Here is an 18,697-nt window from a genome sequence, read left to right as displayed (position 1 = left end):
TGAAGAAATACTGGGAGTTCATAAAGCACCCCTCTTTATGTCATGATACGAAACTAATGCTGTATTATCTGTCCTCACTAATGTTTTTTTTTGTTTGTTTTTTGTTTTTTTCTCTACAACTTTTTCCATTGAAATGCTGACTTGGATTACTATTATTCACAATGATTTATTTTTAATGCTTGCTGGTGTTTGCTACTAAATACAAAACTGTTACATATAAGATGGAGATGAGCTAAGCAAATTAGCAATTTAGTAGCTAGTGTATAAAGCAGTGGGTAAGTGCTGGTATTGTGAAAGTATTTGAAGTTTATATGGCCCATTACGTAAAAAGTAGCATACCATGCTAAAGTAAGTTTGTTTTGAAATCTCTTCTATAATTATTCTCCTTTCCATATAAAAAAGAAGTGATAATTAAACTCCAGCAGACAGTGACTGGAATTGTGCTTGATGTGAAAAGTTAATGCAGCATAGTACTAACTGGATAGAATTAAATGGAGCAAGGTTAGAGAATTTCATAATTTTAAATCCCTAAACTCCCCAAACCTCATTTCAATCTCTGTTTCTACCCACTGTTGTTTACTTATTCATTTAATTTAAAAGACATATATATATATAAGAAACTAAGAATAAGATTGTCTCTATGTGGTTACATTAATAGAATGAGATGAATAAGATATAAGCTTCTGACAATATTCTCTTCACCTTACCCATTCATATAGTCATACTAACTCCTGTAATTTGAATTAACAGGATTTAATCATCTAGTAGTAGACAAAAGCTGTCTACTATATAAAGGAGGATGATAGACTGAAATAAATGAGTAAATTCATGAAGTGACGATTAACAATTTCTGAGAATGGAAAACCACTGACTTTTTACATCAGTCTAGCAATCCCAAATGCAGAACAAAAGCTGTGTGGTAAAACACAATCTTTTACAATCTGTCTTGATTAGTACAATGGAAAATTAAGATGGGGAGAATACACTTCCACAGCAATAGGAGATCAGTATAAACAATTGGACAGTGTTGTATTGAAGAGAAGAGAAGAGAAGAGAAGAGAAGAGAAGAGAAGAAGAAGAAGAAGAAGAAGAAGAGAAGAAGAAGAGAAGAAGAAGAAGAGAAGATAATACTTCAGCTAGAATGTCTTCCATTATACCGGTCATTAACAGAGAGGACAAAGGTGATTTACTGAAACACTGATATTAAATGTGTATCTTTCTTTAATCTTGTGATTAGATACAAAATCTATCAGAAAAATTGCTCTGAGGGTAATAGGTCTAATAAGTGCAACATTAATCTATATCAAACCATATTAGAAGTCCTTTAATTATTATTTTTATTTTTTTTTAAAGATCTCTGCTTTCACTACAGCAATAACAAAAATGCAAAGTTTTGATTTCTAGTTACTGCTGCTTAAAATTCCATGTTGCAAATTTTGTCTTTTCTGTAATAGCTTTCAATAATTTGTAATAATACTTTCTCTTTACAAATGTGTTTCTGCAAATGTTGTTTATTACATATTATCATATATAATATGATAATAATTATCATAATTACACAGGAATGTAATTTAACATTGTTCTATGAAGTTACTCTTTTTGTTTATCTTCTAAGTTTTTCTGTTGTTTTTGTTGTTTTTAATTGTTATCAAGTTTTTGTCAAGACTTCTCACAACACACTTGCTTGCACCTCATTAATTTTAATTTTAATTTTAATTTTAATTTTTTCATTCTCATAGAAGCACACATTAAATACAGAAACAAATACAGAAAGAAATATTGATGTTTTCAATTCTTTAGGAGTCTACTGGAAATACTGTAAATTAAGACAGAAATAGAGAAAGCATTGCATCTTTCCTCTTAGTTCATTCTTGTTGGTCTCTAAAATTTGTGCTTGAGATGCCTATAACTTGAAAATGTTCAGGTTATATATATGTTCAAGATGCCTATAACTTCTTCATGTTCAGATTAGTGTAAATTCATTTAAAAAAAGAAAAAAAGAGAGAGAGAAAATAAAATCCATCAAAATTGTTTCATAGCATTTTGCAAGTTTTGGAAATGATTAGAAACCACTTTGTCATCACATACAAAAATAATTCAACAGTATTTATTAAGCATTCATTTGATATATATAACCATCTTGAGAAAGTATCTTATATTCATCTTAGTTGCATTTTATTCACAATATTCAGTGTAAAGTAACTGAGCTTGATTTTCAGAACATGCCTGTAGCTATTTGTATAATACACAAACAGCAAAATTTACTTAAGAACGCATAGTATTTTATTTAAAAAACGTTAAAGGAAAAAAAAGTCCAATGAGTTCAAAACTAAATTACAGAATATTTCTCTTTGGTATATTTTTAGAAAAGTTTTATGCAAAGTCACATGTTTGTTAAGTACTAGATGTATGTATTTATACACTGGCTGGTCTGGCTTGACAGTCTGAGTCTGTTCCACAGAATCACAGAATCACAGAATTTCTAGGTTGGAAGAGACCTCAAGATCATCGAGTCCAACCTCTCACCTAACGCTAACAGTCCCCACTAAACCATATACCTAAGCTCTACATCTAAACGTCTTTTAAAGACTTCCAGGGATGGTGATTCCACCACTTCCCTGCGCAGCCTGTTCCAGTGTCTAACAACCCTTTCGGTAAAGAAGTTCTTCCTAACATCCAGCCTAAAACTCCCTTGGCGCAATTTAAGCCCATTCCCCCTTGTCCTGTCACCAGGCACGTGGGAGAATAGACCAACCCCTACCTCACTACAGCCTCCTTTAAGGTGTCTGTAAAGAGCAATAAGGTCACCCCTGAGCCTCCTTTTCTCCAGGAAATCCTTATCACTACAGTCTGTCCTATCTTCTTACTAAATCCTTTCCTAATATTCTGTCTACATAATCTTGCTGCCTACCCCAAGTGTCAGCACTGCAAGGGCTCAGTGCCAGCTCCTGATGAGACCTCTGTGTTTGAGTGAAATCTGGTGCCAGCTCCTGGTGTCAGGCTGCTGTCTGGGTGTTCTGCCCTGAGGTGGCAGCTGCTGCAGCCAGTAGGGTCTCAGCATCAGCTCCTGGAGCAGGTAGGGGTCTTCAGCCTCCAGCCCCAGAGGTGGGAGCACTATGTGTCCCCAAAACTTTAGCAATTTCACAGTAATCTTAGTCATATCTCTCTAGTTTGAAGGATTCTACAAGTGTAAAGATCTAGATTAATTCTAGCTACTAGAGTTTGAAGTAGGCTTTCAAGGTAAAGACACATTTTTATGAGACTGACTGACAGAAGATATGGACGACACTTCAAGGCCTTCACAGAAAACATTGATGAGTTTGAGTGTTTTGTTGTTGTTTTTGTTGTTGTATTTTGAGTTACAGCTTAATTGTATTAATACATTAAGCTTTTTTGAAAGGTGTTCAGCAATAGTGAAGCAGAATATATTTGTAGAGAAATGGTAAATTAATTGCTCCCATGAATGAGGAACATAAATTTGCTGTTATTACTCATGAAATAGGTAGATGTTCATAAAAGATAAAGTGAAAAGTAAGAAATGACCCATCCCTTTTGCAGTTCATAAAATCATAGAATTATAGAATGGTTTGGGTTGGAAGGAACCCTAAAGATCATCTGGTTCCAACCCGCCCCTCCATGGGCAGGACACCTTCCACTAGACCAGGTTGCTCAAGGACCCATCCAACCCAGCCTTGAACACCTCCAGGGATGGGCCATCCACAGCTTCTCTGGGCAATGCTCTTTTAGTTTAAAGCTGTTAATCCTTATCCTATTCCTACACTTCCTGACAGAGTCCCTCCCCAGCTTTCCTGTAGAACCCCTTTAGGTACTGGAAGGTCTCCCTGGAGCCTTCTGTTCTTCAGGCTGAACAACCCCAACTCCCTCAGCTGTCTTCATAGGAGATGTGCTCCAGCCCCTTGATCATTTTTGTGGCCTTCCTCTGGACTTGTTCTAATACTTCCCTGTCTTTCTTATGCTGGACTATTCCAATTCTACTAAGTTTATCGATAAGATTTTATATGTGGCCTTTCTGATCCTCCAAATAAATATCTTATGCATTTAGTGCTAGTTTGTTTTCACCCAAATGTTTTCTATGAGGACATTTGTTTCATTAAATTGAAGAATCATGTAGTCATAGCCTTGAAGGACCTCAGGAGGATGATATGGCAAAATAATGATGCCTATGACATTCCAAGCAGCTTTCTACCTAAATCAGTTTTAAAGTATTTCCAATGATAACTTCAGCTAGTCCAAAACTTAACTATTTGTATTGGCAGAAAAAAAATATCTTACAACAGCTAAGCTGTGCCTTTCAGCCCTTTCTTGCTGCAGTGGAAGTATGATTTAATCCACCTCCTTCCATCAGGCTTTTAATTGCTTTCCCATCAGGCCTTTCTTGCAGTTAATAGAGACCAAAAAAATAACAGAATGTTAGGGATTGGAAGGGACCTTGAAAGATCGTGTAGTCCAATCCCCCTGCCAGAGCAGGAAAAAGTCACAGAACCCACTCTAGGGCTTTTGCAGTAGTGATTTAACCTGAAAGATTACTTCACACATCTTGCAGAACATACCTGTTTAACACGGTTTAATATTTTCCTATCACTCTTGAGAAATTGAAGTTAATCCTGTAATTCCTGTAGTTCTCAAAAATAACTTTGAAGACCTCAGAGTTCCTCTGCCTTTGCTTTTAACACCAAATGAAAGTGTTTTCTAAGACTAGTCCATCTGAAAATGTCTAATTTATCTAAGTAATTCACATCCAATTATTTCCTTATTTTAAACAGAGGTCCATTCATCAATTATGAGTGAACTATTTCTTGTATTACTTTTCAGGAAGTAGTGTTTTCATAGAGATGTCCTTGTATGTTTTGCCCTGTCAAAGTCTAGATTCATCTAGCGTTTTTTGTTATTGAATAAATTTGCTTTTGATGATAATTTTAATTAAACTTATTATTCAGAAAGGAACAGCTGTGATAAAAAATATTACATATTCAATAACTAGAGGCTGCAATTCTGTAAATATTTTCCATAGAGTTTCCGCTATTGACCAATAAGTGTCATTCAGGAATTATTATAGTAGATCGCAGTCTTCTTTCATGCTGTACGAAACTTTTAAATAGTGGTAGTCTGACTCATAGAAAGATAGAGTTTATTTCTTGAAATTGTACTGTTACTGAGAAAAGGCATCTTTTGACTGTATTGTCTTGAGTTTCATGTCATGACCATTTTCTACAGAGCAGATACAATAAGACCTGAGAATTTGCTGTCTGCAGTTTCCTTGGTGTGTTTTTGATGGTACTAGCTTTTTTCAGGTAGGTGTATCGGCCTCTAAGATGGAAAGTATTACATGTTGAAAAGTTTAAAATTGTTTTTGATGTTAAGAAAATTAATATGCCACTTTATAATTAAAATCAGTAAGGGTGAAAACAGATCAGTAACATTAAAACACAGTATTCTAATTAAAAATAAATACATTATTGATCTAATGCACAAAAAAAAAAAAAAGGAAAACAACTTATTCTCTTGAACTGATTAACAGCATTAAATCAAGCAAGATTTCATGAAAATCATTTAGAATGTCTTAAGAGGAATTTTGTTAAAGCACTGTGGAATTTTGTATCCGCAGATACAGAAATCTGTAGGAGATAACCATATATGTCAATGTTCTGTGGGAATGCCCTGCAATACGCAGATTGCATCACTAACAGAGTGCCAAGAAAGGCTTTGGAGGTTAACTTTACTGTAATTTTTTTCTTTATATTGATGCCAGAAAAAATAATTTATCTGCAATAAATATGAAGCTTTTGACATCTAAAAAAAATCTATTAAAAAGTATATTCTGAAAGAATAAGAATCTTACATTTCTTAATTATAGCTTTCATAGTCATGGTAGGGGACCCAGGACCACCAAATTTAAGATTACCATTCCCTGTTTTAAAATGACAGAAAAAAAAAAAAAAAAAAAAAAAAAGAAATATTAATTACCCTTCTGAAGCAGTACTTCAGATATTGTATTATTTTGCTCTTCAGAGATACTCCTATGTTATTTATTGAGATATATTTGTGGAAATGCATAGATTATGGAAGAATACACTTAGATATATTGTTAGCATTATTCAACCTCAAAAATCCAAAACATACACCCACACAGTAACTCTCATGATTGTTCAGAATGAAGATCTGAATTTACATTTAAAATAAATAAATAAATATAATCAGCTATTAGCTCTTGGACAGACACACAGGCTGAAGGCTTATCATGCTTAGCATAAAATGCAGCATATCTTTGTACTAAAAGATTGATATTTTTACCTCATTATAGTACTGTCTTCACTAGTAAGGTATAACATGCAAAATATAATCAGAAATTTCATTTTGTCCTTTGGTACTTTCATTCCAATTCAGTTGCTGCTGTTCTGTGTACAGCACTTACAGAAGCAGATATGCATGTAGGAAATCAAGTATTTTTACAGCATAAAAGTTTTCAAATTTTCATTGTGGCTTTTGTTAGATAGCCGTATTTGTTTTGTGAGAAGGAGACTAGCGTAGTAGCCAGTATTCTAAGTAACTACAACATTAAAAACATATCTGGGACCTCCAGAATCATTTTTTTTTCCATGTAGTGCGTATTTTGTGTATTGTATGTCTAGTGTTTGTTTCAGAGGAGATTTGGGTCAGTTGCAATATTTCACTAATTAGATCTTATTTAAATATTTCAGTTTGTGCTACAAAAAGTGTACATTACTGGAGATAAATCTCCATTCTTCAATTTCTGATGTAACTGTATATTTTTCTAATTATTTCTTAGAAGCTTATTGGTTTGATTTTGTGTTCTGTTTGTTATTTTAATGGCCTTTTTTCTCTCGTTCTGTTATGACAAATGATGAATGAAGTGTATTTACTTGACTATTCTCTTTCATTTTTTTCACTTAAATTATTTTTCTCCATTTGAATGCTAATATTATTATTTTTAAAATACCACTGAATTATATTACTTTAAAAAATACATATATCTCCTGATGATAGTATATTGTATTGTAAGAACAACTTTGAGGCATATGAAAAAGAAAGATTGGTATAACCAGCTGTTCAATGGGCAGTTTTCTCTCTCAATTTATTTTAGGAACCTTAGTTTATCTGTTGCGTATATTCATATTTTCAGTCATTTTAATATATTCCATGAACTTATTACTGGATATATGCCTGATAAACTGCCATAGGAGTATGGGGTTTAGTTTGATTCACCCAATACCTTGAAACTGAAATAAACTGTTTGAATTCCTAAAAAAAAATATATGTGTGTTACATTTAGATGGCAACACAACATTCTGGAGAGAGGAATCATAATTCATTAAGTAATATGATAGCATAATTGTAGAGTGAAGGTGGGGCTTTGTTAATTATTTCACCAGAGGATTATGAACTACATAGGCTAATGAATGATGAGTTAATTAAATGTATAAATCAAACTAAAATTCCCTTCGCATAGAGTTCATGTAAGTATTAACATTACTATTTGCTTCTTTTCACTCCTGTGAATATCAATGTGTTCCAGAACATTCAGCCTCATAGGCCATTTAACGCCAGAGTACTTTGATTTACATGTGCATTTCTAAATAGAAAAAATCCAGATTGTAAAACTGTCTGCTAGTTTTTTTGGTAGTTATTTTATATCACTTAATTTCTGGCATTTTCTCGGTGTAGTTAACATCTGAAATTGCTAATTCAGCTACAATTTGAAATAGAGAGAAGAACCAGAAAAGATCTATTCTTAAGCTTGAAGAACTTCAAATACAAGGAAAGAGCCAAAGTTACCACAGAGAAGTTAACTTTCATCCTTTGATGAAAATGGAAGTTTAGCCAATAGGATGATTGATGTCATAAATAGGGCTTTAAACTAGTAAGGAGTGGGGTTGGAAGTGAAAGAGTGATGCACAGGGCTGCTGAACAAAGGGAGTGGGGTGATGTGGGATCATTATAATAATGACATATATATATTTACTCTAAAAACGTAAAAAATACTTTGTACAAGTTATATATATATGGAGTGCTTTAAAAGATTCTTTTATGGTATCACTAAAGAGAACAGTAGTGACTGTTCTGTTTCCTGTATATTTTTTTCTTTACCAATAGCTTCTTGATACCTGCTTCAGTAACCTTTTTAGGTCACATTCTTTCCACTTGAGTAACCATATTTTCAGTTCAAAATGTATTGTTGCAGGTCGCTAGATCAAGTCATCATTTTCCACCTACTCATAGCAGCTTCTCTAAATCTTGAGCAAAATTGTCAGAGTATGCATCAGCAACAGCTTTAATAATAGCAAAATCAGCAGAAAGTCTTGCAAGGAAAAAAATAATCTTGTGATGATATTATATAAAAATCCTAACTTTCTTTAGAGTTCTAAATACTGATATTCTATCTATGAGAAAGGAAAAAAGGAATCTTTCTTGTGAAAATGTCTGCACTGAATGCAAAGGATGGTGTTGGCTTTTTTGTTTGTTTTGCTCTGGGGTTGGGTGGTTGGCAACTTCTGTATCAACTTCTGAAGAAATATCCAATTTATATATGCCAACATTTGTGCATTTATACATAACTGAAATGATACTTCAAAAGATTTCACCAAAACTACATCCTGCTTTTAGAAGTTTTCAGATGGTAACTAAAATGAAAAATAGAATTCTGGGTTGTGCAATGGTGTACTGATTTGTAGATGAATGTAAATTTTTGAGATGTAGTAAATTATTCTTATCATCCTTGGATGGGAGAAGCACATACATAAACGAATTGTCAGCAGCAGCTGGATAATCATACAAAACCATCCTGATCCACTACAGTACTTTCATTTCTAGAGTTTTCTTTTTTTGGAGATCTCTTATTATTTCATACAACTTCATTAATTGGGACTTAGAACACCCATGAAAATATGTGCAATATACACAGAGCTAATTTTATCCACTAACCAGCTGGACTACATGTAGAATTAAAAAAAAAAAAAAAAAAAAAAAAAAAAAGTTGAAATGTATTCAGAACATAAAGAAAAATCTTTAACTTATTTGAAATAATTTGTGCTGCCACAATCATGGTATAGCCACAATATTTTTTAACATTCATATAGAAGTTGTTAAATTAGTTCTGTTTCACCTCTGTCTTTTTCATATACTGTCTTCAGTATTACTCACCGAAATAACTCAGGCTTTCTTAGAAATCTGTCCATCTGAAAAATAGGGGTTTGTGCATGTGTCTGTGCATGTGCTTGCGCAAGAGGAATTGTCTGACTATGTTCATCACAAGATCCTTGATGTTCTGTGCATTTGTTTTTCTTTATTGAAAAGCTTCATATCTTATGACAGTGTAATAAATCGTGTCTGTCCAAGTGAAGTAAGCTATAGAAAAATACAGGTTTTATGTAATCTCTTGTATTCTTTTAATATAAAAATTATTTTAATTTGAGCCTTTGATTATTTTACTTGTAGTGGGGTATCCCAGATGCTGTGTTTTATAGAAAAATATGCCTTTCCCTGCATAATCAGCACATACACTGCAACCAGAAATTATTATTTTTTTCTATATTTAGTGTATTTACATCTTCACATTGAACCTGTATCTCCCATTTCCCCTCAAAAAATATACAGTATATATTTTATATATATATTATATAGTATCATCACAACTGCTTTCTTTGATCCTCCCATAGGAGATTGTATTTTCCAGTTTTCTGAAACATTTAGTCAGAATTTCTTCATTTTAGCTAAAGTGAAAAAAGAAAAAAACAAAGTAGTTGTTGACAGTCTTTTAAGATTGGAAGATTGGTAAGACTTCTTAATACAGCTTATGTTGATTAGGGTAGACAGTGTTAGCCAACATTTCTAAATTCTTTGAGTTTGCAGAATTTGGAATTTGTTTCAATTAGGTGTTGGTTCTGCATTAGTAATGGCAGACAGAAGACTTTCTGATCTCAGCTGGGTTGTTATGCTACTAACTTCTGCTCAACACTCTTAGAAACATCTACTACCTGAAACATCTGCCTGAAACATCTTAGAAACATCTAAAGAAACATTTACCTGAATGACTGTCATTCCACTGTGCCACACCAAGGTGATTTAAAATCAGTTGTTTGGTTCTAAATACTGATCTCACCTTAGAAATGGTGAGTGTGAGTGGGAAGAATGTTCCTTCTATCTTTCTGCTAAATGTATCTGTCCAGGAGATACACCATAGTTCCTCCATATGTGGTGGCAAAGAGTGACTCAAGGATGCAATACCACACCACATAACTAGCCTAATGGCCCTGCAGTGTTATTATTGTTTATGTATGCACTTGTTCAGACTTAATGAAATAATGTAAGACCTGTGTCAAAGACAACTAGATCAGGTTTGGGGTGCTTGAATTTTTGTTTAGGATCTTGAGCTTGGAAAGCCTATTAAGATCCTTTTATAAGTTACTGCAAGATTAAAAGATTAAAACATGCTACATTTCCATCCATTCTGCCAAAAAGGAGTGGACCATCAAGTGAAAGATACACTCAGATGTTTATTCCATTTTTGTTTTACCAATCCCAGTAGAACTTAATAAAGCTCAAATATGTGTGAAATATAATTCAGGACCAAGCAGTGAGCTGGGAGCTGTGTTATTTGGCAGTATAGATGCATCCTCTTAATTTGTTTTTTTCTCAGCTTCTTGCTGAAATCTGACTGGTTGTAAAGACCACAGCAAAGCAATAGTCTTAATAGCCCAGGTCTTAAATACATGTCAGGCACAGAACTTTAAATAAATCTTTGCTGTTGTAAAAAGTAATCATTCATTGCTTTTCACAGTGTTCCAAAGTACCTTAATCTTTATCTTACATTTTTTATATGAAAATATTATCTCTTTTTATTTGTAGGGAAACCCAAGCACAGAGAGGAAAAACAGAATTCCTCAGATGGATGTAGGTATCAAAATGTTAAGAGTTAAAATGCTCTTAAAATACATTAACAGCCACAGTAAGTGGCTACTTCATAGAATGGATTTCTAGGTGAAGTATTTTGCCTCTATTTACAGGACATAAGAGAGTGGTATCTATGAATGGGGACTGTGAACATAAGTGTATGTATCAAAATGCTGTCTAGAGCTAGTCAAAAAGGACGTTGAAATGTGTTACCTTCTTCTATGATCTAATATCTTTCATCTCAAATAAATGTTTCTCACTTATGTATTATTATCCCTCATCTTTTGTCGCTCAATTAAATCTTTGACTCTATCTCTCTGCATATTTGTCTCCCCTGATATCTACTTTCCCTTCTAATGTGCTATGAAAAATTACAAGTAATGTATGTATGAGTTCCATATCCCCCTCCACCCCCCCAAGTCTGGGGCAAAAGACAAAATGTCTATGGCAGAGAAGGAACAGATGGGTAGAAAGGTGAGATAGCCATGTAGAACATAGCAAGGTTTCTAATGTGAGGTTTGAATCGGTCTCTTCTCCCAGGGACCAAGTGATATGACAAGAAGAAATTGCCTCAAGATGTGCCAGGGAAAGTTAGGTTGGATATTAGGAAAAATATTACTGAAAGGGTTGTGTGGCCTAGGGAAGTCACCGTCCCTGGATGTCATCAAGAACTCTGTAGATGTAGAACTTAGTGACAAGGTGTAACGGTGGACTTGGCAGTGCAAGGTTAAAGGTTGGACTAAGTAATCTTAGAGGTCTTTTCCAATCAAACTGTTTTCTAGAGAACAGTTGCTCTCATCCAGAGCTGCCACTGACATTTCTTAGAAAGAACAGTTGTAGAATCTTTTGGCAGCACTGCAGGTCTCCAAGGACTACCATGGGAACTTACATAAGTGTCTGCATTTGCAGATACTTGCATTTTCATCTTTGAAACTGCGTTCCTCCCCACCAATGATAGGATAAAATGAATCCATCCTAGTTATCAAACACAGCCAATAAATTGAACAAAGCAAGAAACTTCATCCCTTCAGAGAATACTCCATAATGTACTGCATCCAGTGTGGAATGTCACCATCCTATTTTTATTGTGTAAAATAGTCTTCTACCTATTTCTTTGTGTCTTTACTCCTGCTGTGATTCTACTATCACTTTCTTCCAGTCATCTCACCTTCATCTTACTGGGTTTTTATCTTTTTCCATTCCTTTACCAATTAATTTATCTTCACCTAGTTAAATCTAGAAAATAAACATATGATTGCAGAATAAAGAAAAAAAAATGCTGTTATGACATTACTTTTATATACCTTACTACTTTTGTCTGTCTGGTTTTCATCTTGTACTATATAGTGTTTGTTTGTTTGTTTGTTTTTTCCAATGGATTTTTACAGAGCCTAGCACAGTGGGACGTATCTGTGAGTAGTTCTTTGTATATTATCACAGTAACCATGATTAATACCATAGTTTTTTCTGCCCCTGAAATCTGCTGTTTAAATCCTGCATTTATTTTTTTTATTTACTTAAAAGTAATAAATGTATGACTGTTCACAGTCACACATAATGCACTACCACATCGTTATTAACACAATAAAGTCCTATCAGAATAAATTCAACTATAAGCTCTTCATTGAGTATTTTGGTTCCCTGCAGTTTCAACACAGTTTAGAATTTCTCTTTTCTCTTAAAAATAGTGTTGAATTTACTTATTCATGTTTCTTCTCCTCTCTGCTGATTTCTTTCCCTCTATTCCTGACAGTTTTCTGTGGCATCTAAAAAAATCATAACTTCCTGAGGTTGAGGAACAGAGGCTTGATTTAACTCCATGAGGCCTTCAACAGAACTATCACCTTTATGTGATATTTATATGAGATATGTCACATATGTATCACCTTTATGTGATATCTATATGTGATATATCACCTTTAGGTGATATATGACCTAAATTATGCCTAGATTATTTAGCTATAGCATGAATAGACCCATATGAAAACACACACACACACATATATGTGTGTATATATATATATATATACATGTATATACATGTGTATATGTACACATATATATATGTATATATTTGTTGTGGTTTAACATAGCAGATAGCTAAGCACCACACAACTCACCCCTTACCCTACCCCCCAAAAAAGCCTAGAGGAAAGAGTTGAATGAAAAAATGGTTAAAAAAAAATCTAGTTTGAGATAAAGACAGTTTAATAGTACAGAAAATAAAGGGAAAATAATAATAATAATAATGACAAAAGAATGCAGGAAAAAGGTGATGCACGATGTGTTTGCTCACCACCTACTAACAAATGCCAAGCCAGACGCTGATTTGTGGCAGTTCCCTCCCTAGCCCTGGCCAACTCTCCCCAGTTTTATTGTTGAGCATCAGACCATATGGTATGGGACATCTCTTTGGCCAGTTTGGATCAGCTGTCCTGATTCTGTCCCCTCCCAGCTCCTCCTTCACCCCCAGCCTCCTCACTGGCAGGGCAGTGTGAGAAGCTAAAAAATCCTTGTCTCCATAGTACAACACCACTCTATAACACCTAAAATCTCTAAAACATTGGTGTGTTTTCAACATTGTTCTCATCCTAAATCCAAAACAGCACTATACCAGCTACGAAGAGGAAAATTACTCAAGCCAAAACCAGGACAATGTTGCTCTGAAAAGCCTAAAAAGAAAAAATATATACCATTAGTTAGACAATTATGGACCATTTATGAGGATTAGACAACTTAAACTCTATTTTGTCTCTGTTTCTGTAATGTTTCCAGTTTTCTTCTTTCTTTCTGATATCTCATATCATATCATAAGTATCATATGATACACATCATATCATAAGGGACTTAATGATATCTCATATCATAAGGGACTCATATCACAAGGGACTGTTTCTCATCTCATAAGGGGCTTTCTCATTTCTTCTTTGCCAGTCATATAGATATTTGATCAGTTTGTAGAGAGCAAGCATTGTAATTGATATGACAACAGAGGCAAGAACATAATTTAGGCTTTTTTTAAAAAAGGCAACATATTTAAAGATAAATGATGGACTAAAATTACATCAACTTTCTACTGACAAGTACAGAGATGGAACTTGAATGAAAAATTGAAGTACATATAAAGGTTAAGTTTAATGTGACTCATAATTTACTCTTAATTACTTACTGATTACTTCCTGTAAAGATAGATATTCATCATAATCACTTTGACCTGCATAATCACATAAAACATATAATACTTCTGACACCCTTAAGTTCATGGGTTTCCATTATTCAGAATAAATATGGGGAAATGTCTCTCACATTAAAAAGATGCAATATCTCTTATTTTTCTTGAGTCATTTTACTGACGTAAGTATACTTGCAATCTGTGGTTACTGCTCCATTACTCTTTTAAAAGGAAAATAGTAGTTTATGAACATACACTAATTTATTAACCAAAGTTGTTTTTGTTGTTGTGGTTTTGTTTGTTTGTGTGTTTGTGTGGTTTTGTTTGTTTGTTTAGGAAAAAGTTATGCTTTCATCCATGCTGACAAAGTCTTTGACTTGGCATTCTATCATATGCATAAGCTTGTTTTTCACTATTAGTATACCTTCATACCTTCATCCTTTGTGCAATGAGGTTTTGTCACAGTGATCTGCTCGATTATAACAATCAGTTAGGTGGTTTGATGAATCACTCCTTTTCTGTCTATTCATCTTGTTTTGATACCTCTAGTCACTCTAGTTTCTCAGGCAGCACACACCAACACGCACTACTAATTTGGGAAGAAAAAAACGTCGAAGAAAGAAATTGCCTTTATGACCTTCTCTTTTAGAAACTCTTATGTTCCCTGTTATTATATTATTTAATATCGCTATCTCTAAAGCAGAGGTGTAGACAAATACTCCTCTATATTTTCTCTATCTTATATACATAAGCAAGAACATATACATGTATATACATGTATTTAAAATATATGTATCTGTCTATAAAATATACATAGACATAGGTATGTGTTGATAATTAACTTGAACTCATTCTTCCATTCAAGTTCTCACCTGCCCGCATAAGAAACCTCACCTGATAAGAAACCGTAGCAATGCTAGTCACTAATGCTAACTGAAGGATTGGAATGGATTGAAACCTCTTGTTTCTGACATTGCATTACACCTCACATTTCCTTTCCTGCTCTCAGGCTTTACCATGACAAATGTCCTGTGTTCTACTACAGTGGAGTACACACTGCAATTCACAAAGTAGTTCTTATTTCTTTGAAACCTTTTCCTGAGAGTAAGACAAGAGTACTGCGGAGCCTTGCTGGATACAAGAGGCCTGTCTTTACAGCAACTGATGGATGCTGTGGCCATGGTCCAATGCAGCTAATATTAGAGTCTTAGCTAGAAAAATTCATGGCTTAATTCCAATCTGTAACCTAGATTCCTTTCCTTTAGAAAGAAAGTTTTGTTGAGCAGGCTAAGGGTAAAGAAGAACCTGGTATTCATCTAATTCTTATCCAAGTAGGGGACTGGACCATGAAGAGAAGTGGAAGATACATCAATGTGGATGTGACCAGAGAAACTCTGAGTTTCTAGTGACTCTGGCATCAGGAAAAGCATTAGCATCAGGAAAATGATCTGCAGGACAAAGAGTTCAGGATTATGCAGAGAATTAATGATGGATATTCCTAGCAGTTGGCCAAAGCTAACATTAACATAGTATGAGAACAAGACGAAGACGATAAATGTTTTTTTCTAAAGCCTCCACAGCAATGAGGCGAAGTACTGTGTATTAGGATTTTCAGAAGGTCTCTGAGGCACATGCCTCTGCAAAATCTCTGGTGACTGTCCTGGTGCATTACAGCAAATCCTACAGCTTTTCTCACCAAAGCAGCCTAATATGTAACCTAATTTGGAGTTGAATCTGGCAATGAGCTCCTGGAGTCTTTATGCATCTTAAAGTATCCTCTGCAGTCAGGCTTGGGTTTGTGTCTTCTCATCTCTGTGAAGAAAATCCTTTTTCTTTTATGAATCTATGATTTTGTCAGAAATAATAGCCTAGTTTTCTTCCTGGGTAATGGTAGAAGAAGATTATTTGTTTTTTGACCAACCAGTTCCAGTACTTTTCAGTTTATATTGGAATGAAGAACAGTCTAAACATTATAAAAAGAAGTAGACTCAAAATGTAAACAGTATAATTCTTATTGGGTCTGTCTAGGATAAAGTTAAGGAATGGATGTAAGGCTGAAAGAGAAAATTAAATTCATGTATTCAGTTCCACTATGTTGCAGGATTAGTGTGTTTCTATAATCTCCAATTAAATGCATCTGAAAATCTCTGTTGATGTTATTTTTCAGTGGTTTCACCACCTTTCTCTTGAAGGATGTTTCCAGGCTAAACATTACTTGTATTACAGTGTATTTTTAAACCAAGTGTAGTCTCATGACTTCATTTCTGAGTGGCTTAGTTCTTATTAAAACTATTTTGCTTGTGTCCTTATACCCTATTAAATTTGAGAAAGCACATTCAAAACACTAATAATACTTGATAATGGGGTGATCATTTTTGTCTTTGTTTTTAAGTTAAAAAGAGGAGGTTTTGTAATTCTGTTGGGAACGAAAGAGTCAGCAAGGAATTGTTAAGGTTTTAGTTCATGGCTCTGTATATTGTGCACGGATAGCTAATTAATAATAAATAACATAATAATAAATAATAATAAAAACGTAATAATAAATAACCAATAATAAATAACAATAAACTCAAATAAATATATGACATAATGGAAGATTAAGGGGATGGCAATAGTCTTCTACTCACTCTGTTTAATTTCACAGTCTTAGATAAAGCTGTATCATATGAAATATACTTCAGCCAAAGGAAAAAAAAAGCATGCATTTCTATCATCAAAATACCTGTAATATCTTAACTGATTCAATCTCCTATTCATCCATGATCTGATTTCATACCAGGACTATCATAATTTGAAGGTATTTCTATTCTTGTATGGATTGCAGTCTGGAATGTTACCAATACTTGAGAACATTTTAAAGGATCAGTACCACCTGTTCCACTTTGGAGCAGTTGTCTGGTCAAAAAGACTGAATCAATGGAGCACATGAGTTACATCACTAGCACGCATACTTCAATTTGATTTCATCTAAATAGAACCCAGTTATTCAGGAACGTTCTGTGACAGGAGCCAATGTAAGTAAGTGTGCAAGACTGGGAAATCAACATCAAAAATGCACTCCAGAACCAAAAGTAAAATCAAAACCAAAAATAGATCTTGATAGTTGTTGGTGTTTTTGTTATTGTTGTTGTTGTTGTTTTGTTTTTCTTTTTCCCTAGATGAGGTGGTTGCCTTCCTGGATAAACTGATTTCAGACATCTAGCAAATTTGCGGTATAGAATTTAATAGTGCAATATGCCAAACTCAGAGTTAACCAATATTAGGAAATATATAGTTTATCATAATTCAAAGACTGCATTTGTTGTATTAGTACTAATTTCTTAAATCAGAATAACAAAACTTCTAAATTGAATTCTGTATCATTGAAGTAGACGGTATTAGAGAAGTCATTTGCTTTTAACATTAATAGATTTGGCACATAAAAATTTTCAAGTATTATAATGTAACTTTATTAATATCTATCCTATAATATGCCCTGCAGCACCACCAAACAACTGTATCAAAGAATCTGTATTTTTATTTTTTCAAACCTCAAAATTAATACAATTACACAGATCAGTTTTAATTTAGGGATGAAAGGATAAATAAACATGTATCTGTTAATCAAATGTAAAATTTGGTTCATAGATTGTATGGCTTCATAAAACTAGCAGGAGATTTAATATATCCAGTTGAATTGTACATTATTGCTACTCTGCTACACTTAAATACAAATTGAATTTAAATTATATCTTTTTTAGTTCAATTAAAAAAAGCATTGCTTTCATTATGGTTGTTTCTACTTGGTTCATTGCTCTACTGCTCCAAAGAATTAATGAATCATAAAAGAATTATTTCCAATGGAATTCTACCTTTTATTATAATCTAAATAGTTAGTTGGTAAAGCTCAATACAATAGCATAATTATGTTGATTCTTTCTGTTGGGGTATTTAAGCTTTGGAAACAAAACATTGTTATGTTTATGTAAAAATAAAACACTAGTAACAGTTCACATGAATTATCAAATATCTATCATGGATCAATTTAAAGTCATATCTTTAAATATTTGTGGATATGCTTTACAATAATGTTTTGTAAACTCAGATTACAAATAATGGGATACAATGCCCATTCACTTTCTGTGATTTTGTTAAGTTTTTATGCTTCCGTTATCTCTCTGGTTTTGTTAATAAATGTAATTTTGTATCTCATATTTGCATGTTTCATGCAAGTTACTTTTAAAAACTGAGGCTTCATTATTACCTAAGTTATTATATATATGATGTTCTCTATAACTTTTGAGTTTATCTGTGAAAATACATCAAATGAGTAAGTATAGAAGGAAATATTTTTGCTACATATAGAAACATTCTTTAAATGTCTTGCTTGAGATTTTCAATACAACATTCTGTACATCCAGCAGAAACATGTCTGCAAAACACTCAACAGATGAGTACCTAAAAAAAAAAAACACAACACCACAACACCAAACCCAAACTGAAACAACTCCTCACCTTTGATGAAAATTCCACATAATTTCACAGGCATTTTTTTGCTCTTGTTGAAAAATTGGGATGAATTGTAGCAAGATTAGTTATCTCAGACAGTTATACCAC

At 33.5% G+C, this 18,697-nt stretch overlaps 1 protein-coding gene across 1 annotated transcript in view; it reads left to right on the top strand.

Annotated features, from left to right (window-relative positions):
* Nucleotides 1-18,697, top strand: part of KLHL1 (kelch like family member 1) — a 249,487-nt gene that overhangs the window by 172,341 nt on the left and 58,449 nt on the right. The window lies entirely within an intron of this gene.

The sequence above is a fragment of the Anas acuta genome, chromosome 1, assembly GCF_963932015.1.
Source record: "Anas acuta chromosome 1, bAnaAcu1.1, whole genome shotgun sequence".
NCBI classification, from domain to species: Eukaryota; Metazoa; Chordata; class Aves; order Anseriformes; family Anatidae; genus Anas; species Anas acuta.
The sequence above is the reverse complement of the archived record's forward strand: the minus strand, read 5'-3'. Positions and strand labels throughout refer to the sequence as shown.